This window comes from Stomoxys calcitrans, chromosome 2 (genome assembly GCF_963082655.1).
Source record: "Stomoxys calcitrans chromosome 2, idStoCalc2.1, whole genome shotgun sequence".
Lineage (NCBI taxonomy): Eukaryota > Metazoa > Arthropoda > Insecta > Diptera > Muscidae > Stomoxys > Stomoxys calcitrans.
This window is the reverse complement of record NC_081553.1, coordinates 13,696,643-13,722,223: the sequence shown is the minus strand read 5'-3', so window position 1 is coordinate 13,722,223 and position 25,581 is coordinate 13,696,643. Positions and strand designations below refer to the sequence as shown.

Below are 25,581 nucleotides of genomic sequence, written 5' to 3'. Positions count from 1 at the left end.
AGCCCATCTTCGAACTTAACGTGCTTATGGACAAAAAAAGAATCTGTGCAAAATTTCAGCTCAATATCTCTATTTTTAAAGACTGTAGCGTGATTTCAACAGACAGACGGACAGACGGACAGACGGACGGACATGGCTAGATCGTCTTAGATTTTTACGCTGATCAAGAATATATATACTTTATAGGGTCGGAAATGGATATTTCGATGTGTTGCAAACGGAATGACAAAATGAATATACCCCCATCCTTCGGTGGTGGGTATAAAAAACCACTGGCAAAAATAAAATATTCTTGCACATTGGCTTACCCCATACAAGACTAAAGAGCCTATGAGTAGAAAAATTGGGGAAGAAGCATCAAATTACAAATATCCTTGTGACATACACTTTGCCGAGAAGGCGAGTAACAAATTCCTCCATTTTAAGATTTTTACTCACACTACAAGCCACACTCCATCACCGTGAATTTTAAATAAACATACACTTCGACTTGGGCAAACCAAGATTTTACTGAAACACCAAATAATACATTTGGCACAGTGGAAGATTTTTGTAGTTGACAAACTTAATAATTCAGAAAACTTAATAAAGCCTTAAAGGAAATCTGTGAAATAAACATACTTTAAATCTATAATAAGTTTTGTAATTACGGCCGCCAAATTTAGGCACACAAGTATAAACGGGAAATGAACCTAAATGTCTGTTAAATGCATTTCCTATTGTCTTTAAATTTGGAACAGTGATTTTATATTTGGTTCTTTACCGGTTCTTGTAGTTCTAAACTCATAGCTTTTGTTTATATATAAATAAATTATATATAAACAAAAGCTATGAATAGATTTCACCAATTCCCCCACAGTGCCTTGCCATTTTGTAAGCGCCCAATTTAAAAGTCTATCAGTATTCCTCCAAGTAATTCAACAAAATCCTTCCTTTCCTCCCCCCATAGAGTACGAGTTTTTTCGGTTTATGGCTGTTGTTGCAGAACAAAATAAACCGCAGACAAAGACAGATTAGAATTTAAGGCATAAAGGCAAAGGCCATTACCAATTGGAATACGCCAAGCATTGCATAAATACATAGGCCAAACAATAATGCCAATGATTGCGATTTTTTGTCTTTTTGTTCATAACGAACAACTACTTCGGTCGTCTAGAATTTCAAGTTCTAACAGGATTTTGACAGGGAGATTTTGTTCTCCAGCAACAATTTGGTTTTAGTTGACAAATAAAAGAGGATTAGGCCTTAAACAGTGATGAACTGCACAAGTTTTGTAAATATATTCTTGTATAAGCTTTGGTAACCAAAATGTGACATTTTGCTGTAGGATTTTGTAGAGGGATTTTTAGTTTTTACTGTGAAGGAAAGGCTTACTAGTGGCATTTTAGGTTTTGATTAACAATCGCGGTATTAGGAATGAATTTTATATGCATAAAAGTCAAAGTGTGTTTGGGAGTTCATTTTAAATTCTGTGTAGGTTTACTTTCCATACTTTTCAAAAACTACATTAAGCCTAACCTTACTCGTCCTCGTAGTAAGAGCATAACTCAAACACAATAATCTTAGCCTAACACTTAAGATTTAAGAACTGAAAGAGCTATAACTCTTCCTATAAGATGAGCATGCACTTTTTGTTATTTGAGCGAAGGCTCTTACAGAGCGAATAACAAATATGCAAATTATATGCAAAATGTGTGCGATAGTGTGTTTAAGTGTAGAAAATGTTCAAACTAAAAATTTGTATAGTCTTAATATACAGGATGAGGTGCACATAGGTTCTTAGAGATGGTTAGGTTAGGTTGAAGAGAGGGTGGATATTTATTCTCTTCATGCCACTATGGGCATACATCTTAATACAAACAAGTAAAAAGGCGTTAAGTTCGGCCGGGCCGAACTTTTGATACCCACCACCTCGAATATATATATAAAGCACCTTTCGTAAGAATCCGGTGAAAAATGCATAATTTATGCCCCCATAACAGCTTTATCGAAATATGGTCCGATTTGAACCAAATTCGACATGGCTATTTAGTGGTCTAATAAGTACAAGTAATTGTTCAATTTTGCTGAACAGAATATTGAAATTTTTAGTAGATATGTACAAATATAGACCGATCTGTACCATATACGACATGGATGTCGAAAAGCCTAACATAAGTCACTGTGTCAAATTCCAGCGAAATCGAATTATGAATGTGCCCTGTATGAGGCCAAGACTTTAAATCGAGAGATCGGTCTATGTAGCAGCTATACCCAAATCCGAACCGATCTGGGCCAAATTGTAAAAAGTTGCCGAAGAGCCTAACACAACTTACTGTCCAAAAATTTCGGCGAAATCAGACAATAAATGCGCCTTTTATAGGCCCAAAACCTTAAATCGAGAGATCGGTCTATATGGCAACTATATCCATATCTGGACCGATCTGGGCTAAAATGCAGAAAGTTGTCGAAGAGCTTAACACAACTCACTGTTCAAAATTTCGGCGACATCGGATAATAAATGCGCCTTTTATGGACCCAAAACCTTATATCGAGAGATCAGTCTATATGGCAGCTATATCTAAATCTGGACCAAATAGAAGAAGGATGTCGAAGGGCCTAACACAACTCACTGTTCCAAATTTAGCGAAATCGGACAATAAATGTGATTTTTATGGGCCCAAGACCTTAAATCGAGAGATCGGTCTATATGGGAGCTATATCTAAATTTGGACCAAATAGAAAAAGGATGTCGAAGGGCCTAACACAACTCACTGTCCTAAATTTTGGCAAAATCAGACAATAAATGCGCCTTTTATGGGCCCAAGACCTTAAATCGAGAGATCGGTCTATATGGCAGCTATATCCAAATCTGGACCGATCTAGGCAAAATTGAAGATGGATATCGAGTGGCTTAACACAACTCATTGTCCCAAATTTCAGCAAAGTTTGGATGTAAGGTGTACTCCATTCTCAAAATATTTGATTTCAGCCCGATATTCTCATGATATCTGATTTAGGGGTGTTATCGGGGTTGAGTTGGTAGCCCAGACACTTGGCCCTGAAAAAATATCAGCATCGCGCTCTTCTTTCAAATACCATTTATTTATATCCCATCTTGTCATTGGTTTAGGGGAGTTCACACCATGAGGCATCCCCCAAACGCAAGACCCCAAAATAGGTTATCAAATTCGTTTCCTAATCTCAAATTCCTTTCATTTGAGCCATATATTGGCATGGTCGACAAATTTTTACCCTTTGTGGGGTGTTTTGGGGAAGGGGTGATGCCCTAAATACATGATCCTACATTTGGATATCAAATTCGTATTCTACTCCCAAATACCTTTATTTGAGCCCCATATTTCGATGGACAGTACAAAATTGCTGTTTGTGGAGTATTTTGGGAAAGGGGTAGACCCCCAGAAAATTGGTCCCGAAAATGGGTATCAATTCTTGCTCTACCCCCCAATACCTTTCATTTAAGCTCCACATTGACATGGTCGGTAAATATGCCCGATTTAGCGGTGTTTTGGGAATTGGGGTGATCCCCCAAACATTAAGGAAAATATATCAGCAACGTGCTCTATTCTCATATATTTATATATGATTTATTTGAACCCCATATTGCCATTGGCTTCAAAATTGGATATCAAATTCGTCTTCTAATCTTATTTAAACTCCTTATTGCAAAAGTCGGCAAATATGTCCGGTTTGGGGTATTGGCCTTAAAAACTATGAATATTTAGTTACACTCTCTTTAAGACCAAAATTGCCTTGGTGAGAAAGTACGTCTTATTTGGGGGCTGTTATGGTGGTGGGACGTCTGCTAGAGGTATTTATCGTCCGCTAGGACAGACAGACGGTTTTTGCTAAATCGACTAAGAATGTCAAGACGATCAAGAATATATGTTTTTTTATGGGGTCGCAGATCAATATTTCGATGTGTTACAAATTGGATAAGAATTGCTATCGACTTGAAATGTCAAGACAATCAAGAATATATATATTTTATGGGAACGCAGGTGTTATTTTATAATTCCAGGTGTTACAAACAGAATTACATGTTTAGTATACCCCCTATGGTGGTTGGAATAAAAAGTTTTGATGAGTTTAAAGCTTTAAAATATTCTGTTGATATCTTATGATACCTTACTCCAACACTTATAGATCTTTAGTCAATCAGTCACGCCACAATCAGTCCGCAAGGCGAATAACTAACATAACAAAATATTCAAAGAAGTCGCTCAAAGAAAAATATTTTTTCATTTCTTTTTTATCCCTACAATTACCCCAATATAAAGTTCCTTGGTTGATATCATGTAATGCAAGGATGTGGGTTTTTCAAAGGAAAAACTTTCCAATGGCACAAAGTTTAACTGAGTTGTTAAAAGTCATGTGACATCGACATGTGGCTTATCAAGCCTAAGAAGAAAAAGGATAAAGCGAAAAAGAAAAAAAGTGAGTTAAAAGATGAAACTATTGCAAGCCATTTACTTTTACAACTGACCATTTGCTACGTGCCAATTGGAAAAATTTTTCGTCCTTATCTTAAGGGATGCCAAACGGGATAAAGTATGTATTACGGTGAGAATTGTAATAAGTAAAAACGCATGAAGTTCAGCCAGGTCGAACTTTGGATACCCACTAACTCGGATATTTGTTATAAATTAACCACATTTCGTCAAAGTCCGGTGAATAATACACCATTTGCGAACTCATGGCCTCCAATCTGAACCAAATTCGGTTCGGATGTTGAGAAGTCTAATACAATTCACTGTTCCAAATGTCGGGTAGAAAATGAGCCATAGGAGGAAAGGACGTCGAAAATCCTATGGTGGGATCCAGATATTGAGAAGACGAGGCTATTACTGAAAGGAAGTCAGAAGGAGGTTAGTATAGCTATTGGTATCATAACGGGACACACAGGACTTCGATTTCACTTATATAAAATCGGCAAGTGATAGCATGTGTAAGGCATGTGGGGAAGATGATGAAGCATTTCCTTATCAACTTTAGCCAGTTCTTACTGGTTTCTTAATAATTTCGCCAATTTTGTGTGAGTGTTAAGGGGACGAAAATATGTAGTCCTAGGTTAACAGATCAAGATAGGGGAAAATAGGGTGCGGAGATCCCTTGTCTCTAGATACATACAAAAGTACGTGCAAGCCCTAATGGGCATTGACTTATACACATACTGGTGTCAACTCCCTATTTATGCATGCCAATATCTCTGCCACCGTAGCGCAGAGGTTAGTATGTCCGCCTATGACGCTGAACGCCTGGGTTCGAATCCTGGCGAGACCATCAGAAAAAAAATGTTCAGCGGTGGTTTTCCCTTCCTAATGCTGGCACATTTTCTCTCCAAAGAGGTGTCGCACTGCGACACGCCGTTCGGACTCGGCTATAAAAAGAAGGCCTCTTATCGTTGAGCTTAATCTTGAATAGGACAGCACTCATTGATATATGAGAAATTTGCTCCTATTCCTTAGTGGAATGTTCATGGGCAAAATTTGCAATATCTCTGCGCAACCACCAACGACGCAAGATTGGAAATGTGTATCGTATCCCCTTTTAGAAATACCACGTTTGTGTTATAGTGCCCGGAAAATTCAGCGAAATCTTTACACGACAGTCCTATTATATATAGAACACATGTCTTCTGTCAGAGAGATATTCTATTACAATTTGTATGCGTGTGTCTCCATCATCTCTCTGCTCCTTACATGAACTGTAGAGCAAAGCCTTTGACGTTAGGAGAAAAAACTATTGATGGCAACCAGATGTTGAAAACTTTCGCTTACGTGTGTCATGATGGGCTTCTGAATACGTGTGTTTGGTTTGAGTTAATTCTCGAAAGGAGGTTGACACGACCATCATTTTCTACGTAATTGGGAAAACGCTCCAGAGAAATGTGTGTGTGTTTGTGTGCTTGGACCTCAGTGCACACAAATGGTTTAAATGGAGCAAAACGTTTACGAACGAATGAGTTAATATGACCATTTTGGGGTTTTTCACATATGCGGTAGAGGCGATGACTCTGGAGATGGTAGTAGATTGGTATGGGTTACACCAAAAGGTTTCCTAGGCAATGTTCTGTAACTGTTGCAAGGATTTGTAAGAAATGCATGAATGAACAAAAACAATAACGATTTTTAAGGAAATTCTATTTTAATTTGCTCAATGAGTTCTACTAAGATAACATTTATTTGCTTGGTTGGTCAAAGTGACATAGATAACCTTGTTCCTTGCGTATATCATTTCTCTAGGGTGGCTAACATTAAGCAGAGGCCAAGGGTGCGTAATGAACATATTACCTTAATTTGTAGATTAATTGAAATATATGATGTTGGAATAGAAGTATAGCTTATATCCAATTCCTTTTTCAAGTATCCATTATACCACGATTTACAACGGTATTTATAAAAATCAATTTGTGTTTGTTTGTTTGTGTGTTCCTAATAGACTCAGAAACGACTGAACAGATTTTCTTGAAATTATCACTGATGGGGCATAATGATCCCGTGATGAAATAGGATACTAAATTTTTTGATGTCTGAAGGGGGAGCGGACCCTCCCCCTTACCCAAATTTTCAGAAACTCCAGATCTCGGAGATGGGTGGTGCGATTTAAGCGAAATTTTATGTGCTCTCATATAGTAACCTACAGAAATTTGGTATTCAAATTTCGGATGGGGTACCTAGGGGGGGCGCCCCTCCTCAAAACCTACCAAATATATATATATATATACACCAATCACGACAATATCGGACTCAAATGAAAGGTATTTAAGATTAGAAAACGTATCTGATATCCAACTGTCCGACCAAGTGTTTGGGGGACCAGCACAACCCCCAAAACACCACTAAATCAGACATATTTACTGACCATGGCAATATGGGACTCAAATGAAAGGTATTTGCGACTAAAATACGAATCTGATATCCAAATTTGATACAAAGTTTCTGGGGGTCCACCCCTTTCCCAAAACACCTCCCTAACCGGACTTATTTACTGACCATGGCAATATGGGGCAGAATAAAATGTATTTGAGTGTAGAATACGAATCTGATATTCTAGGCCGCCCATCCCCGAGAACATAACCCAAAGAAGACAAATTTACGACCATAGCAATATGAGACTTAAATGAAAGGTCTTTGAAAGTAAAGCACGAATCTGATATCAATGTTCGGGAAAAGTGTTAATGGGACCACCCCACCGCCATAACACCACCTAAATAGGAAGTATTTGCTGCCCATTGGAATATGAGACTCAAATAAGAGGTATTTTAGAGTAAAACACGAAACTGATATATATTTTCAAAGCCAAGTCACTGAGTGGTCGTCCCATCCCCCAAAACACCCCCCAAACTGGTCATGTTTGCCGACTATGGAAAAATGGACCTCAAATGAAGGATATATGAGAGTAGACCATGAACCTGACATCAACATTCAGGACCAACTGTATAGAGGAGGTCCCACCACCATAACAAACCCCAAGTCGGACATGTTTGCTCACCAAGACAATTTGGGTCTTCAAGACAGTGGAGCTCGATATTTATAGTTTTTAGGGCACATAACCCAAACTGGACTTATTTGCTGGCTTTTTCAATAAGGGGTTTAAGTGAATGGTATTTGAGATTAAAAAACGAATTTGATATCCAATTTTGAGCCCAATGACAATACGAGGTTCAAATATATGAGAATAGAGCACGTTGCTGATATATTTTCAGGGCTTAGTGTTTGGGGAGACCACCCCACTCCCCAAAACACCCCTAAATCGGGTATATTTACCGACCATGTCAATGTGGGGCTTAAATGAAAGGAATTAGGGGGTAGAGCAAGAATTGATACCCACTTTCGGGACCAATTTTCTGGGGGTCTACCGCTTTCCCAAAATACCCCACAAACAGCAATTTCTTACTGACCTTCGTAATATGGGGCTCAAATAAAGGCATTTGGGAGAAGAATACGAATTTGATATCCAAATGTAGGACCATGTATTGAGAGCATCACCCCTTTCCCAAAGGGTAAAAATTTTTCGACCATGCCAAATGAAAGGTTTTTTAGATTTGAAAACGAATTTGATAACCTATTTTGGGGCCATGTGTTTGGGGGACGCCTCATCCTGTAAACATCCCTCAAACCATTTGCAATATGGGGTTAAAAAAATGATATTTGAGAGAAGAACACAATGCTGATATTTTTTCAGGGCCAAGTGTCTAGGGGACCACCTAACGGTCCACCCCCGAAACACCCCTAAATCAGACATCATGAGAATATCGGGCTGAAATAAAGTATTTTAAGAATGGAGTACACCTTACGTCAAAACTTAAATTCATAGACCAATAAAGTTTGGATTCAGATAAAGGCACTCTTATTGTTAAACTGTTTGTCAAGCGGTATACGATAATGGTAGCATGGTATTTCACTAAAAGCTCTTTAATTGTCGAAAATAAGTATTCCAAGGAAAAGTTTGTTCCATATAAAGCAAAAGAAGGCGCAACGGAGCGTGCCCGCTCCAGCTAGTATTTCATATAAATAACACTTCTTAATGGTCATAGCATCTCAATTCGTAACGCGTGTTATTTTAAGTTTAAATAAAATGGACTGCTTATGGCAGGACTGCTTATGACAGGACTGCTTATGACAGTTTTCCCGTTTTAATTAAAAAGGCAAACAAATCTTTCTATGCTCCTACTGCCATGCTATAGAATTAGCATTTGGTAAACCCCCATAATCCAAAACATTTCATTCAAATCTCGTTCTCTTTATTCTGAGAACCTTTACGGAACAATTATTGCCAATAAACCCAATCGAATTGAGAGTGCTATACTTTGTTCATTTCAATGTAATTGTGTGTAATTCAACAGCAAACGAAATGCCCACAACGATATTGAGCCAAATTATGTTTTTGAATTGGCCAAAAGGGAAATTATGGTGTAAAAATCAACACAAACTAAAGATTATTATCCTTGAAATAAAACAAACAATCGCACCCACACAATTGCAGAAGACAACACAGCCAGAATCACACATACACATAAAACACACTTCAACGATTTGCAATGGTTGGAGAAACAGAGAGACAGACACAACAAAAATTCCTTCACTCAGAAAATATAAATTGGAAACAATTACAGAATGGCAACAATTTTTAGAAACATTCTTGAGAAGTGATAACGTAACGACCATCAACAACCCAAATTGAATCGTTTCATCCTTCCATTCATAGCTCCACACACAGTCAGCCAACAAACTAACCAAGCAAGTGACACCAATTTCAACATCACTCTGTTTTGTATGGCGAAGAGAGGGCAAGGAATGAACGAACGAGCGAACGAACGAACGATAAAGTGTCATCAATTCGTTATGTATGAAATGGCTTTAAAGGATTTTTGCCTTCGTACTTGAAAAATTATTGCAGGGATATTTTTTCAGTTTGTGTTACTGTTGCTGCTTTTGGAAATGTCCTGTCAGTTGAAAAGTTTCGTCTGACTTGAGTGCTAGCTCATGAAACATGATGTAGAGAGATAGTGGCAAGTTGGAAAAAAAATATCCATTCCAAGTCCCTAAAATAGATTTAAATTTAAATTTAACAGATTTATTCTTATCATAGGGGCGATGACGATAGTGACTATATTTGGCATGATTGTAATAAAGCCTGTTGGATTCTTCTTTTTTTTTTGTTCTGCCTCTATTTATGGCTGTGGCCTTTGTTAAGAGTTTGCCACTTGGTCAAAGTTATTGTGTTTTCCATATTGTATTATAGCTACAAAGGATATTTTATTAATAAGGTCAGAAAATTGTCGAAAGAAAGAAATGTGTTGAAAATAGAAATATATTTCACGTCAAGCCCAACTCAAATGTAAAGAGATGACATTATTTGTTGATGTTAAACAAGTAAGGAAAGGGTAAATTAAGCGTAGCTTTCTCAAATATTTTATAATCTTTCAGCATTGCATATGCCAAATTTCATAGTATGTTGAATAATTATCACAAACATGAGCTACAAAGCCGAAAACCTCAGCACTCATGTGGATATGAGTATAGCGATGGTAGTGAACAAGCAACTTTTGCCACCTTCTGCAACGAAACTTAAACAAATGGCAGCTATGTCTATGTTCATGAATCTCTTAATCAGGCAATTTCTTTTCCGTAACTCTTCAACAATTTAATCTGTCAGCTAAACATAAATCTGATGGTCCTTAAGCTCGACTTCACTTTTGAGAAAAAAACAAGTAAAAAGGAATTAAGTTCGGCCGGGCCGAACTTTGGATACCCACCACCTTGGATTTATATGAAAACCCTCTTCCGTCACAATCCCGTGAAAATTCCATAACTTGTGCACCCAAATTCGACACGGATATTGAGTGGGCTATTAAATATAAGACACTGTTGACTTTTGTATTTAAAATTTTAACAAAATCAGGTAATAAATAAAGCTTTAATGAGCTTAAGACCCTTTATCGGCAGATCGTCCTATGTGACAGCTATATCTAAATATAGTCCGATCTGACCCACATTTGGGTCCTAAGTTAGGAGGCATAAAACTACTCAACATTTCAAATTTCAGCGAAATCGGTTAAAAAATAAAGCTTAAAAATAAAAAATGAAGACCCTTTATCGGGATATCGCTCTGTATGGCAGCTATATCCAAATATAGTCCGATCCAAACCATATTTGGAACGGATGTCGGGAGAACTAAGACTACCCACTGTTTCAAATTTCAGCGAAATCGGGTAATAAATAGAGCTTTTATGGGCTTCAGACCCGTTATCGTCAGATCGGTCTATATTGAAGCTATATCTAAATATAGTCCGATCTGAACCACATTTGGGTCCTATGTTAGGAGGCGCAAAACTACTCAATATTTCAAATGTCAGCGAAATCGGTTAAAAAATAAAAGTTTTTATGGGCTTTAGACCCTTTATCTGGAGATCGGTCTATATGGCAGCTATACCTTAATATGGTCCGATTTGATCCATATTTAGGTCAAACATCAGGAGGCTTAAGATAACTCTCTGTGTCAAATTTCAGCGAAATCGGGTAACAAATAAAGCTTTTATGGGCTTAAGACCCTTTATCGGCAGATCGGCCTGTATGACAGCTATATCTAAGTATTGTCCGATATGAACCACATTTGGGTCCTAAGTGAGGAGGCATAAAACTGCTTACTGTTTTAAATTTCAGCGAAATCGGTTAAAAAATAAAGACCCTTAATCGGGAGATTGGTCTATATGGCAGTTATACCTAAACATAGCCCGATCTGGACCATATTTGGGTCCTATATTAGGAGGAGTAAAACTAATCAATGTTTAAAATTTCAGTGAAATCGGGTAACAATTAAAGCTTTTATGAGCTTAAGACCCTTTATCGTCAGATCGGCCTTTATGACAGCTTTATCTAAATAAAGTCCGATCTGAACCATATTTCGATCCTATGTTAGGAGGCGTAAAGCTACTTACTGTTTCAAATTTCAAATTTCAAATCGATTAAAAAATAAAGCTTTTATGGGCTTCAGACCCTTAATCGGGAGATCGGTATATATGGCAGATATATATAAATTTAGTCCGATATGGACCATATTTGGATCAGATACTCTCTATTTCAAATATATGGGCATTAGACCCCTTATCGGAAAATCGGTCTATATAGCAGCTATATCCAAATATGGTGCGATTTAGCCCGTTCAAGAACGAGCGTGCATCAAAAAGACGTATCTGTACCAAATTTCAGCTCAAAATCTCAATTTTTGAAGGCTGTAGAGTGATTACAACAGAAGTACGGACAGACACAAGGACATCGTTAAATCGTCTTAGAATTTTACGACGATCCGAAATATAAATACACTTTATAGGGTCGGAAATTGATATTTTGATATGTTGCAAACGGAATGACTAAATGAATATACCCCCTATCCTACGGTGGTGGGTATAAAAAACAAGTAAAAGCGTGCTTAGTTCGTCCTGGCCGAATCCTTATGCCTTCCAACATGTCATGTTCTTTGAATGATTTTCAATATATATATGAGCAACATCAAGATATTGACTGATATGTGTCAAGATTGGCTACTAGAAGTCATAGTGAAATACCACCTCCAAAATTTCAGGCAAATCTAATAAAAATTGCGCCCTCCAGTGGCTCAGAGTGTCAAATTGGGAGATTCTGTTTTGTGATCCATTCCTTGCAAATGCTTCTAATGAACTCGTGCCTAATAGGAACAATGTCCGCCAAGCATAACAGAACCGCTCACTGACCTCCAGAAGAAAATAGTACAAATATTCCCATATAGCTGAATGCTTTTGAATTTCCACCAAGGATGTTTCCTCCCTCTTGCATTGCAATGCAAGTGTTACTTGTATTCCTTGTTTGCTTTATCCTTGATTTAGTTCTGTTTGATTACCTCTCGACTTACGTTCAACTCACACTCAATTCTATAAAAGTGCACTTTCACATGCCTCAACAGTAAGGCTTGCGATGAAGATTGTATCTGCTGTGAGGGAATAAGGAGTGAAGAGCGTTATTGTTGATTTAAGATTTATGAAAATATTTATCAACATTCTTGTCAAGCATAATTTGGCATTAATTCATGTTTACACTCATTCGAACAATTCAACCGTGAATCCTTGCTGTTCAATAGCAAATTGAAGAATTCTCTAACAATGTTGACGCCCTGCCAAGCTCTGCGACAACGCCCTGCCAATCTCAAGTCTATTAGCTAGAAACTTTGAATGTTGGAAAATCATGTTGGGCGAGTGCACAGTGGTGTGTTTGTGAGAATTTGTATTAATTGTGAATCTAATTTTTATAGTTTCCACCATAGGATGGGGGTATACTAATTTCGTCATCCTGTTTGTAACTCCTCGAAATATTCGTCTTAGACCCCATAAAGTATAGATATTCTTGATCGCCATGACATTTTAAGTCGATCTAGCCATGTCTGTCCGTCCGCCTGTCCGTACGTCGGTCCGTCTGTCCGTCCGTCTGTCCGTCCGTCTGTCCGTCCGTGTGTCCGTCCGTCTGTCCGTCCGTCTGTCCGTCCGTCTGTCCGTCCGTCTGTCCGTCCGTCTGTCCGTCTGTCCGTCCGTCTGTCCGTCCGTCTGTCCGTCCGTGTGTCCGTCCGTCTGTCCGTCCGTGTGTCCGTCCGTCTGTCCGTCCGTCTGTCCGTCCGTCTGTCCGTCCGTCTGTCCGTCTGTCCGTCTGTCCGTCCGTCTGTCCGTCCGTCTGTCCGTCTGTCGAAAGCACGCTAACTTTCGCAGGAGCAAAGCAGGCCGCTTGAAATTTTGCACAAATACTTCTTATTAGTGTAGGTCGGTTGGGATTGTAAGTGGCCCAAAAGGTTCATGTTTTGATATAGCTGCCATATAAATTTTGATTTTGGATCTTGACTTCTAGAGTCACTAGAGGGCACAATTCTTATCTGATTTCGCTGAAATTTTGCATTAGGTGTTTTATTATGACTTCCAACAACTGTGCTGAGTGTGGTTGAAATCGGTCCATAACCGGATATAACTGTCAAATAAACCTATCAGGGGTCTTGACTTCTTGAGCGTTTAGAGGCCGTAATTTCTATCCGATTTGGCTGAAATTTCGCACGACGTGTTTTTGTATGACTTCCTGAAACTGTGCTTGGTATGGTCTTAATCGGTCCATAACCTGATATGGCTGCCATAGAGGGCGTAATTCTTATCCGATTTGGTTGAAATTTCGCATGAAATGTTTTGTTATGACTTTTAATAACTGTGCTACATATGGCTCAAATTGATCCATAACCTGATATAGCTGCCATATAAACCAATCTGGGATCTTGACTTGTTGAGCCTTCAGAGGGCCAAATCGAATGAAAATTGAGGCCTCATGGGGCTCAAAAAGTCAACTCCGTAGATCGGTTCATATGAGGGCTATGTCAGTATATACTCCGATTCGTACCATACTTGACGTGGAGGTTAGAAGTCGGAACAAAAGTCTTTGTGCCAAATTTGAGCCAAATCAGGCGAAAAAAGAAATCTAATCCGGAGATCGGTTTTTATGGAGGGCTATATCAGCTTATAGAGCGATTCGGGTCATACTCAACATGCATGTTGGAAGTCAGAACATAAGTGGCAAATTTCAGCCAAATCTAATGAAAATTTAGGCCTCTAGGGGCTAAAGAAAATCAAAACTGGAGATCGGTATATATGAGGGCTATATTCAAATCTGAACCGATATGGCCAATTTACAATCCCTAATGACTTACATTGATAAGAAGCATCGGTGCAAATTTCAAGCGGATATCATTATTCATTCGAACTTTATGGTTATTTCGAAAGACGGACGAGTATGGCTTAATTGTTTTAGAATGTCAAGACGATCCAGAATGTATAAACTTTATAGGGCCTCTGATCAATATTTCGAGGAGTTACAAGCAGAATGACTAGCTTAGTATACTCCCACCTATGGTGGTATAAAAGGTGTAAGTCCTCAGGTCAGATCAATTGGCTAAATAAGGAGATGAAGATATATAGCAAAAGAAGAGAGTGGGGAGCAAGTGTGTATTTGTCAAGCCCAGATGTAAGTGAATCACCCGGAGGAGCCAGGAGCCGATGAGGACTGCCCAGTAGTTCTTCTCGTGACTGCTTGACGCATGTCCACGTATAGAATCTCATAGTGTCCTCTGTCGGTACCACTCTGTCTTGTCGACTTATTTCTGGGGATCTCTCAGAGATACGTTCCGCAAGATGACCCACAAGGATAAAATAGCCTCTGCACTCCTTCGTCCTCCCAATTTCGACGATAGGCCAGAGAGTCCTGGAAGATTGTCATCAATGTATAGATAGATCAGTAAAATATAACTTTAAGACAAAATTGCAATAAAATCATGGTGTGGGGCGTATTTAAATATTTATTTCCCTCAGCCAAATTTATGACTTGTTGTGACATTCATTTAGAATGCTATGTATACCACTGTGTCACCTCTCCCTTTATAAAGTCCCTGTAGAGGCTTGTCATCCGTTTAATTTGAAGAAGCCAATTACCGAGAATAACAACAAAGGACTTTTAAACACAGTTCAGTTCCTTTCACCTCACAATTGAATCATCGACATAGTCACAGCCGCAGTCACGGCTGCAGATCTTTCAGAAAGCCAGATAGACGCTTCAAAAGCCTAACAACAAACTATTCGTCTAACGTTCTATTTTACCAATTAAAATCTCAATTTTACTTTATATAGCTACAAGTTTTTCTGAATGGGGGAAAGCCAAAAGCCATCAATCAGTTGTGGGTACATAATATGTGCTAAAATGCAAAATGGCTTAACTACATAAAGCAAAATTTTTGTACAAGGAAGACAATTTCTGTTTTTTAGAGTTTTGATTTAAGGATATACAGTTTTTTGTTTAAACATTCAATATTTCCTTCTTTTTTATTTAAGAGCTTTGGCTTTGTAGGGATTTTTGTTGATTTTCACAAAGTTCGAAATGATTGCCAGCGCTATGGAATTCATTAAATCAAAAGCGAATGGATGATGAATGACTTCATAGATGAATTAATAGAATTCCAAGTAAATCATCATTCTGCTAGAAGTTTTGTGTCACATTAAAAATTTTATTTTTGGAATTATTCTGTAGGCATAAAAGGGAAATGGTGTCAGATAACTTAAGCTTTTGGCTTTTCCAACGAAATCACTTAAAATCAATTACATAATTTTTGAAATTTTCTATTAATTTGTTTTTACGAACAATATTCCTAGACATCTATTGCTTAGAAAACTCTTCCTTCTTATATTTGGCCATTAAAATGAAATGGGATAAATGCCAACTTTAAATTGCAAACCCCTTCAATTCTAATGCTAAACTATTCAAAACCTTCAGAATTTATGACTTTATTGCGATTCTTGTTCGTACTGTGGAATGCCATCGAAGGTAGGTAACAGCGAACAGAAAACAGCGTACAAAATTAATGGCATCTAAATCCACGCACTCAATACAGGCAATACTCTTTTTGTCATGGGCTTTCAGATATTTCCTTTTTTCAATTTTCTCCGGTGTTGGGAAAAAACCACGCCATTTACCAGTTATTGAGTTAGGCAAATACAGGCTCTATTTTTCAATTTTCCGCATCCACGTGGTAATGGCGGTATGCAAAAGAATTCTTTTGTTCATATCCAGCATATGCCAGATATGAGACATTGGGGAACATTTTGCAAGGATTGACACAAACCCTTGTATCAAAACCGGAATTTTAATGTCGAATGCTAAGACAAGGGTAATTCAGATTTATAATCTGAAATAAAAATTAGAAATTGAATTTTAGAACAACTTGAAAAGCATAAATCGCGATCTCCTGCTCATAAAAATTTGAAGCCATAACGGCACATCATTGGCGAAATTAAGGCCTCCAAAGGCTCAAGAATAGCACATTAATGAATTTTTATACCCACCACCATAGGATGGTGGTATACTTATGTAGCCATTCCGTTTGTAACACATCGAAATATTTTTTTTTTCTCTCAGCCAACGCGCAGGGGATGTAGTGCATTGCGTTGGGGAGATGAAATTAGGAATTGGAGGAGGGGAAAAGGATGTAGTGCTTATTGACATTTGTCTTAAATGTCTTGGATGTCAAAGTGGGTGGGAAAAATATTAGCCGGAAGTCGATTCCACATACGAACGGTTCGGCGAAATAAAAATTCTCTCTATAATGCATTGTGCGGTCCGCTGGCCAATCAATAACAAACGGGTGTGAGTTCCTGGAATGTCTAGTATCCCTGACATACATCCTTACATCAGGAATAAGAAGACGCATATCAGACGAACGCGCACCATGAAAGTACCGAGAGAAAAGCGCCAAACAACCCACATTGCGACGATGATGAAGGGAGGCAATAGAGTTGGATACCCCAACTGTCCCCAATCAACGCCATCGCTCTCCTCTGTACACGGTCCAGTAGCTCCAGGGATGATTTTGAAGCTCCAGCCCATACATGTGAGTTGTACTCCATTTTCGGCCTTATGAAAGTGGGGTAGATGTTAAGAAGATCAGACGGAGTGAAGTAATTCTTACATCGATTAAGGAAGCCTAAACACTTGAATGCTTCTTTCGACACTTCAAATACATGTTTAACCCAACGGACATCACTTTGTATTTTCATGCCCAGAACATCAAGAGATTCTGAATGCTCAACATCTACACCGTTGATAGACAAAGATGATCGCAATGGGTCAGCGAATCGTTTGTGTGAAAACAAGCAGCACTGAGTCTTCAGTGCATTAAAATCTACTCGATTCATTCGCTCCACTCAGAAATGGCCAGCAAATCCTGGCAGAGTGTATCGTCCATAACCCGCCTCTTGTCCACAATCTCTCGAAGACTCGGAGAAGGACTCTGCAATATACGCACTGGCGCACTGTGGGAGAAAATCGAAAAAAATATGAAATTTGAGAACGGATAGATATAAGTTTCAAGTTTCCACATCGGCATTTTTTAGTAAATTTGCTGTGGAGGCAACAAATATTGTTAGGTGCAAAAAATTTTTTGCATGGGCTTAGGGGACATATGGAGTAAAAAAAAATTGTCCAAATGGGGGATCTAGCCTTTGAAATTTGAGAACTTGAGGGGTTTTTAAATTTTTTAATCACGAGCGGGCTGAATCTTGGGAACCCACCATTCTGGATTCCGCTAAAAATTTATACAAAATAAATTTTGCTGCCATAATTTTATTCTACATACCAAACTTCTGTCAAACTGAACAAGGATGAGCGAAAGAGCGGTTTACATGGAAGCTATATCAGGTTATAGACTGGCACAGTTGTTGAAAGCCGTAACAGAACACTACATGCAAAATTTCAGCCAAATCGGACAAAAATTACGGTTTGTAAGAGCTCAAGAAGTCAAATTGGGGGATCGGTTTATATGGGAGCTATATCAGGTTATATACTGATTTTGACCGTACATGTAACATTTGTTTTAAGTCATAATAGAACATCACATTCAGCCAAATCGGACGAAAATTGCGGCTTCCGGGGGAGCAAGAAGTCAAATCGAGAGAGTGTTATATGGGAGCTATATATGAATCTGAACCGATATGGCCCATTTGCAATCCCCAACGATGTTTTTGGATAATTTGAAATAATGTTGTCATTTGTCAACCGTTTTTATTTCAGTTTGAAGATATGTACTTTGTTGGGTCTTAAATCACTATTTCCATGTGATACGAACGAAATGACGAAATTAGGATACCCCCCATCCTATGGTGTTAGGTATAAAAATATGCCAGCATGGATAACCCAGAGAAAGCCATTGCTTGGCAATGGGCCAAACTACTAGCAGATCACATTCGTGTAGCCTGCAGCTTGTTCTCTGCCCGACTCAGAGCAATAGTAAAGGTATAAGGTGGTCATATAAAAAAAGTGAATGTATTTTGAAATGCAAATTATTTACAAAATATTTTGTCATTTGAATTGATACAAAATATTATCAAAAAAAAAAAAAAACAAGTAAAACAAGCCGGGTCGAACTTTGGATACCCACCAACTCGGGTATATATGTAAACCACCTTTCGTCATAATCCGGTGAAAAATTCATAATTTATGCCCCCATAGCAGCTATATCGAAATATGGTTCGATTTAAACCGAATTCGACACAGATATTGAGTGGTCTAATAAGTACAAGTCATTGTTCATTTTCGTAGAACAAAATATTGGTCTTTTTGGTAGCCATACACAAATATAGCTCAATCGGAAACATATACAACACGGATGTCGAAAAGCCTAACATAGGTCACTGTGTCAAATTTCAGCGAAATCGGATTATAAATGAGCCTTTTATGAGGCCAAGACTTTAAATCGAGAGATCTCATCTATATAACAAGTATTCCCAAATTTGAACCGATCTGGGCCAAATTGAACAAAGGTATCAAAGGGCCTGACACAAATCACTGTCCCAAATTTCGGTGACATCGGACAATAAATGCGCCTTTTATAAGCACAAATCTTAAATCGAGAGATCGAGAGGTCTATATGGCAGCTATATCCAAATCTGGACCGATCTAGGCCAAATTGAAGAGCTATATCCAAATCTAGACCGATCTAAGCCATTTTGAAGAGGGTTGTGTTGTCGAAGGGCCTAACACAACTCACTGTCCCAAATTTCGACGAAATCGGACACTAAATGCGCCTTTTATGGGCCCAAAACCTTAAACCGAGAGATCGGTCTATATGGCATCTATATCTAAATCTGAAACGATCTGAGCCAGCTTGAAGAGGGATGTCCCAACATTCTGCGAAATCGGACAATAAATGCGCCTTTTATGGGCCCAAAACCCTAAATCGAGAGATCGGACTATATGGTAGCTATGTCCAAATCTACACCGATCTGGGCCAAATTGAAGAGGGTTGTCGAAGGGCCTGACACAACTCACTGTGACAAATTTCTTCGAAATCAGGTAATAAATGCGCCTTTTATGGGCCCAAAACCTTAAATCGAGAGATCGGTCTATATGGTAGCTATATCCAAATCTGGACCGATCTGGGCCAAATTGAAGAAGGATGTCGAAGGGCCTAATCGGACATTACATGCGCCTTTTTTGGGCCCAAAACCTTAAATCGAGAGATCGATCTATATGGCATCTATAACCAACTCTGAACCGATCTGGGCCAAATTGAAGAGGGTTGTCGAAGGGCCTAACACAACTCAATGTCCCAAATTTCGGCGAAATCGGACAATAAATGCGCCTTTTGTGGGGCCAAAACCTTAAATCGAGAGATCGGTCTATATCGTAGCTAGAAGGATGTCGAAGGGCCTAATCGGACATTACATGCGCCTTTTTTGGGCCCAAAACCTTAAATGGAGAGATCGGTCTATATGGTTGCTATATCCAAATCTGAACCGATCTGAGCCAGCTTGAAGAGGGATGTCGAAGGGCATATCTTAACTCCCTGTCCCAAATTTCGGCGAAATCGGACAATAAATGCGATCGGTCTCTATGGCAGCTATATCCAAATCTGAACCGATCTGAGCCTGCTTGAGGACAGATGTCGAAGAGCCTAACACAACTCACTGTCCCAAATTTTGACGAAATCGGACAATAAATGCGCCTTTTATGGGCCCAAAACCATTAATCGAGAGATCGGTCTATATGGCATCTATATCCAAATATGAACCGATCTGAGTCAGCCTGAAGACGGATGTCGAAGAGCCTAAAATAACTCATTTCGGTTTTGCCAATGACGAATTGTAATGACTCGCAGGCAACAAAGGCTACAGGTCTATCAAACACATTTCCACGAATTCTAAAATGTTAGGTAAAACTTCTAATAATGACTTGATAGATTCTTATTAATAAAGCAACATATAAATCTTCTGCTCTGTTTAATGAGAATTTCAACTTTTACTATTTCCAAATAAACATTTCTTGTTCCATTCCATTTCAGCATATTTTTGCTTTGTGAAAACATATTTTCGTCTGATTTCCGTTTTTCTGGTAAAAGGAAATTGCGCATACAAATATTTTACTCTATGCCACTAGCTTATGTACAAGTGCTACAATATATATGTGTATATCATTTAGCTTTGATATAAGTGTGTGTAGGTGTGTGTGTAAATGCATATGGGTGCACTACTATTGGCATATTTTCCATTTCTTAGTTAGAAATCTAAAAATAGACGAGGAAAAAAATTTCAAAACATAGTAATTTCTTCTGCATACCCATTTTTTCCACACACTCTTTTAAAGCATCCCTTTTTTGTCCATTACAAATGCGTCCGCATCCTTGTTGGTGTTGTTAGGAGAAAACTCATATGGAGTGCATGTGCATATATACATACATACATACTTTCCATCAGTGTAATTTAGTACAGTTGTAGTCGTGGTAGTTTTTGTTTTCTGTAGAGCTTAAAAACATTTGGTTATATGTTTGTATTTGTGTTGGTATTGGTATTGGTTTCGCACAAAAAACAGCGTGGATTCCTATAATGGTCCTTTGAATTGATTAAAATTGCCATCACAGATTTAAAGTAAATCGATGATTTGGTGTTGACTATTTTTTGTTTCTGTTTCATTTTTGCATTCTAATGGAGCTGTTTTCATTGAACATGTTTGCAGACTATCAAACGAAACTGATGATTGGAGTCATTCGGTCTGTGGTATCAATAAGAGAAACAAAACTTTGTATGACATACAATTGGAACATGGGAAGGAATTTGCAAAGTGTAAAGTTTAAAATGGCAAATAAATCTTTTTGTGGAAGTCTTTTTTTCATAAAGTCCAAAAATAAGTGTGATGCGTTTATTTCGTCCCATAGCAGTGGGACGAGTGCTCCTCAAGGCTGGCCTATAGACCTTTACGGTTAAATGTTTTCAATGTTGAACAAGTCAGTGGTTTGTGGCTGTGGGGAATGTTTTTGTGCCTTGCTGTAAGTGGTCATAAATGGCTGGCTTTGTTGCATATTCTGGCTAAATGTAAAGTAATTTTGCCTTGGAGTAAATGAAATGTAGGATACACTTTAATTTCTATACCCATTACCTCAAGATGGGGTCTATATTCATTTTTAATTCTTCTTCCAGCTTTACACTTTGCCCAACCATATTTCCTACAATGTCTTTTGATGTGAAATTATCCAATGACAAAGGTTTTGTGGTAGTCTTAAACAATTGACAGCATATCATAAACAAAGCATATGACAGCTATAAACAATCAATCAAATTAAACTTTGATGGTTGAATGCGGGGGTAATTGCAAGTAAGTGTATTGATGAAGGCGACAATAAACAAAAATGCTTTCGGGGCCACTGTTGCGGATACATAACATTTGAAATCTTTAACAGTCATACGCACCACGGACCACAAAATATTGAAATGAACAATCATTTTGACAAAATGTCAAATGCTGCAACATCAAAAGCTTACTTTTATAGACACATATATATTAAGACAATGAATCGTAAAATCGTACAAGAAGGTAGAATTAAAGTGTGATTGATGTTATGACTGAATGTTTATTCAAAGGGTAAAGAGCACATTTTGTAAGGAGTTTATTAAGAGAGAGAGAGAGAGAACATTGTGTGACATAAAAATTTGGAGGCGAATTTTTATAAGCACTAAAAACTCCGCATGTTGTTATTGTTGTATTCTCCACTATAGGATGGGGGTATACTAATTTGGTCATTACGTTTTTAACACATTGAGTGCGAGGCACGGTAAGAGGACAAAGTGGGCCTGGGGATCTACATTAAGACTGAGATCTGTTAACTCGAGGACGTCGAGTGTGAACATCTTTACGGACAGTAAGCCATCAGGGCATTAACCAGGACAGTAAGGTCACGAACAGTCTTGGAGTCGTGCCATCCCCTTCTCTGGGGGGAGAAGGGGATGAGAAATTTCATCATAACTAAAATGATATGGGTAGAGGATGCGTGCAAAACTGTCAAACATGAGATTATGAGTTCCAATTAAGCGGCGGTAAAATTAATAAATTTTGATTTTAGGGTAATAGTAGAGAGAGTGATATACCTCTTAGTAGTATTATAACATCGTCTGCGTAGCAGATGGTTTCAAATCCCTCCTCAGTCAGCATCCGTAATAGGTCATTAATGGTGGTCACCCATAGGAATGGCGATAAAATGCCCCCTTGTGGCGTGCCTTGTGCCACTTTCTCCCTTATATTTATGCCATGGGAATCACAATTTATCCACCTGTTCGTTAGCATATGGTTTATCCAGTCTCTTAGGACCGGATCTCCCGGTACTAGTCTAAGGATTAGATCAGTAAGTCGGACCGCACATTGACGCGGACCGATGTCAATGCATACCGCCAGAGTGTACGTTTTGGCATCGAAGGATTCTTCTATTTTATGCACAACCCCGCACAAGGCAGTCTCCACCGACCTTCCCTTGACATAGGCATGCTGTTTGTATTTGAGCAGTTCGCTGGATGTCCTACTCTTTGCCATGGTGTCCACAATACGTTTCATGGTTTTGGGTAGAAAGGACGTAAGGCTTATAGGTCTGTAGGACTTTGGTGTCGTATAACTTGCGTTGCCGGGCTTGGGTACAAATACCACCCTTGCCTCCTGCTAGGCTTTCGGAGTATATGCAAGTCCTAGGTACGCTGTGGTAACAGTTGCCAGATGAGGCGCCAAATAATCTGCGTCTTTCTGTAGTAACGCTGGAATTATATCATCAGGTCCGGGTGACTTAAATGGTTTGAAGCTTCTCAAGGATTCTTTCGCCATAAATTCCGCAATTACAAACCTTCGACCAACGCCATTATTGCAAGATTCCGGTGTTTCCGTGAGTCCCGTCGTATTCTGTGGAAAATGGGTTTTCATCAAAAGCCTCAACATGTCTTCCGTTGTTTCTGCTCTCACTCGAATTCCCTAAAGGTCGTCCAAAAACGGTCGTTGTACCAGAGACCATTGATGCCGTGCGTGAACTTTTAATGCAAGATCGTCACGTGGCATGGGATAGAGGCACCCTTGTGCATTTCTTTCACCAGCATACATTCGATATTGGATAAACACTTTGTCATTAAAAAGGTATGTTCTCGTTAGATTCAACACAATTTGACGGCGAATCATGGATCTATGCGTATGGGCCCAAAACAACAATCGACCGTGTGGGTCTTCGAAGCCCAATAAAAGCTGTACGTGGTAGAAGCACTTTGAAGTAAATGGTCGCCAAAAATTGTTGCGCTTGAGCAACATAGCACGCAACACAATTTGATAGCCTGAATCTTTGGAAGCAATGGGAAAAACACAGAAAGATAGACAAATCATTGCTCACCATGGCATGCGAGCTCTCACACATCGGCCTAAACCAGAATCTTTTTGACCAAGCAAAACGTCGAAATGATGGGTCATTCGCCGTACAGCCCCGACTTGGGACCCAATGAATTCTTTTTATTCACTGTCAATGATTTTGGTCGCCAGAAAATGCTGTTAAAGCGTTCAATAGCCATGTTTTGGAGGTGTTTCCACCGAAGTGGAGAAAGTGCTTCGACAATTGGTTTGAGCGCCTGCAAAAGTTTATAAATTATGCTGCAGGATACTTTTAAAAGCAATAAAACCGTTTTTGAAGATAATAATTTGCATATCCATTATTAAGTCAGAAAATTTTATAGCTTCCCTTGCATGGTGACGAAAATTCATAGAGGAGGTGGGCGGGGCTACAGATTCTGGGTGCCTTGTCCCTCCGGGACCTGCTACTTGCGCCAATGGCTTTCATATAAACCGATCTCCCGATTAGTATTCTACGGCTTTAACTTGTAGCTGATTTGGCAGAAATTTTTATTTTTGTGGCTGGTAGACCGCACTTCCCTTCCATAGACTTAGGTCGAGCCCTTCCTTGCTCATTCGTTTCCTTTCCCATTGTTGACATTTTATAATGTTCATGAAGCGATGTTAGTGTTATGTTGCCTTAAGTTGCTGTTTGAAGCCACTTCTGTAGGGAAGAAGAGCCTCATTGTGGAAAGTGATGCTAATGAACATCACCATATATGGGGAAGTTCAGATGTCAACGAAAGGGGCAATCTGCATAGAAGCCACATTTATTATCTGATTTTGCTGAAATTTGGGACAGTGGGTTGTGTGAGACCACTTGACATTTTTCAGCAATTTGGCCCAGATCGGTACAAATTTAGATATAGCTGCCATATAGACCGATCTCTCTATATAAGGAGCATTTATTGTCCGATTTCGCCAAAATTTCGGACAGTGAGTTTTGTTTTGGCTCAGATCGCTCAAGATTTGGATATAGCTACCATATAGACCGATCTCTCGATTTAAGGTCTTGGGCTCATAAAAGACGAATTGATTGTCCGATTTCGCCAAAATTTGGGACAGTGAGTTGGGTTAGGCCCTTCAACATCCCTCTTCAATTTGGCTCAGAACGGTTCAGATTTGGATATAGTTGCCATACAGACCGATCTCTCGATTTAAAGTCATATCCCCATAAAAGACACATTTATAACCCGATTTCGATGAAATTTGACACAGTGACTTATGTTACAGTTTTTGACATCCGTGTCGTATATGGTTCAGATCGGTCTATATTTGGGTAAGGCTACCAAAAAAAACCAATATTTTGTTCTATAAAACAATGTCTTGTTCTTATTAGACCACTTAATGTCCGCGCAGAAGTTGGTCCAAATCGGACCTCCCATATGTAAGATTAACCGTGTTTTTTCTTAGATATGTTTAAATTTTATATTCTAGGATTCAAATATTCTAGTGCAAATAAATTTTTGTGTAATAATGTGCCGTCTCTAGCTTCCATGAATCTACCATGATCTTTTAACACATTGTCTATATGGCCTGAAATATTATAATGGAGGACAATGACTTCTCTTCACAGCGTCATAAAACATTTCCAGCTATATTTTCGCATTTAAAAGTTTAGAGCAAAAAGAAAATGACCTAAACAATTCACAAAAGTTCAACAGCATTCCTTAATTCACTTGCCATTTTATGGCACCAGGTTTCCATATCCCATAAAATTCTTTAATCAAAGTGTTCATTTCCCTATTGTCAAAGAAACACTCACCTCCCATACGCCGTTTGTTCAACAAGTTTACCATTTCTCGAATTTCCAATTGTCAAATTCATTTTTCCATTATGGCAATAAACATAT

The 25,581-nt window shown here is 38.6% G+C and overlaps 1 protein-coding gene across 1 annotated transcript in view; it reads right to left on the bottom strand.

Annotated features, from left to right (window-relative positions):
* LOC106087260 (dynein assembly factor with WDR repeat domains 1) overlaps positions 1 to 21,043 on the bottom strand; it is a 99,082-nt gene extending 78,039 nt beyond the window's left edge. The window contains exon 1 of the mRNA XM_059363108.1: positions 20,664 to 21,043. The gene's annotated coding sequence lies outside the window, so the exon portion shown is untranslated. The remainder of the gene's footprint in view (positions 1 to 20,663) is intronic.
* Between the last annotated feature and the right edge of the window lie 4,538 nt (positions 21,044 to 25,581).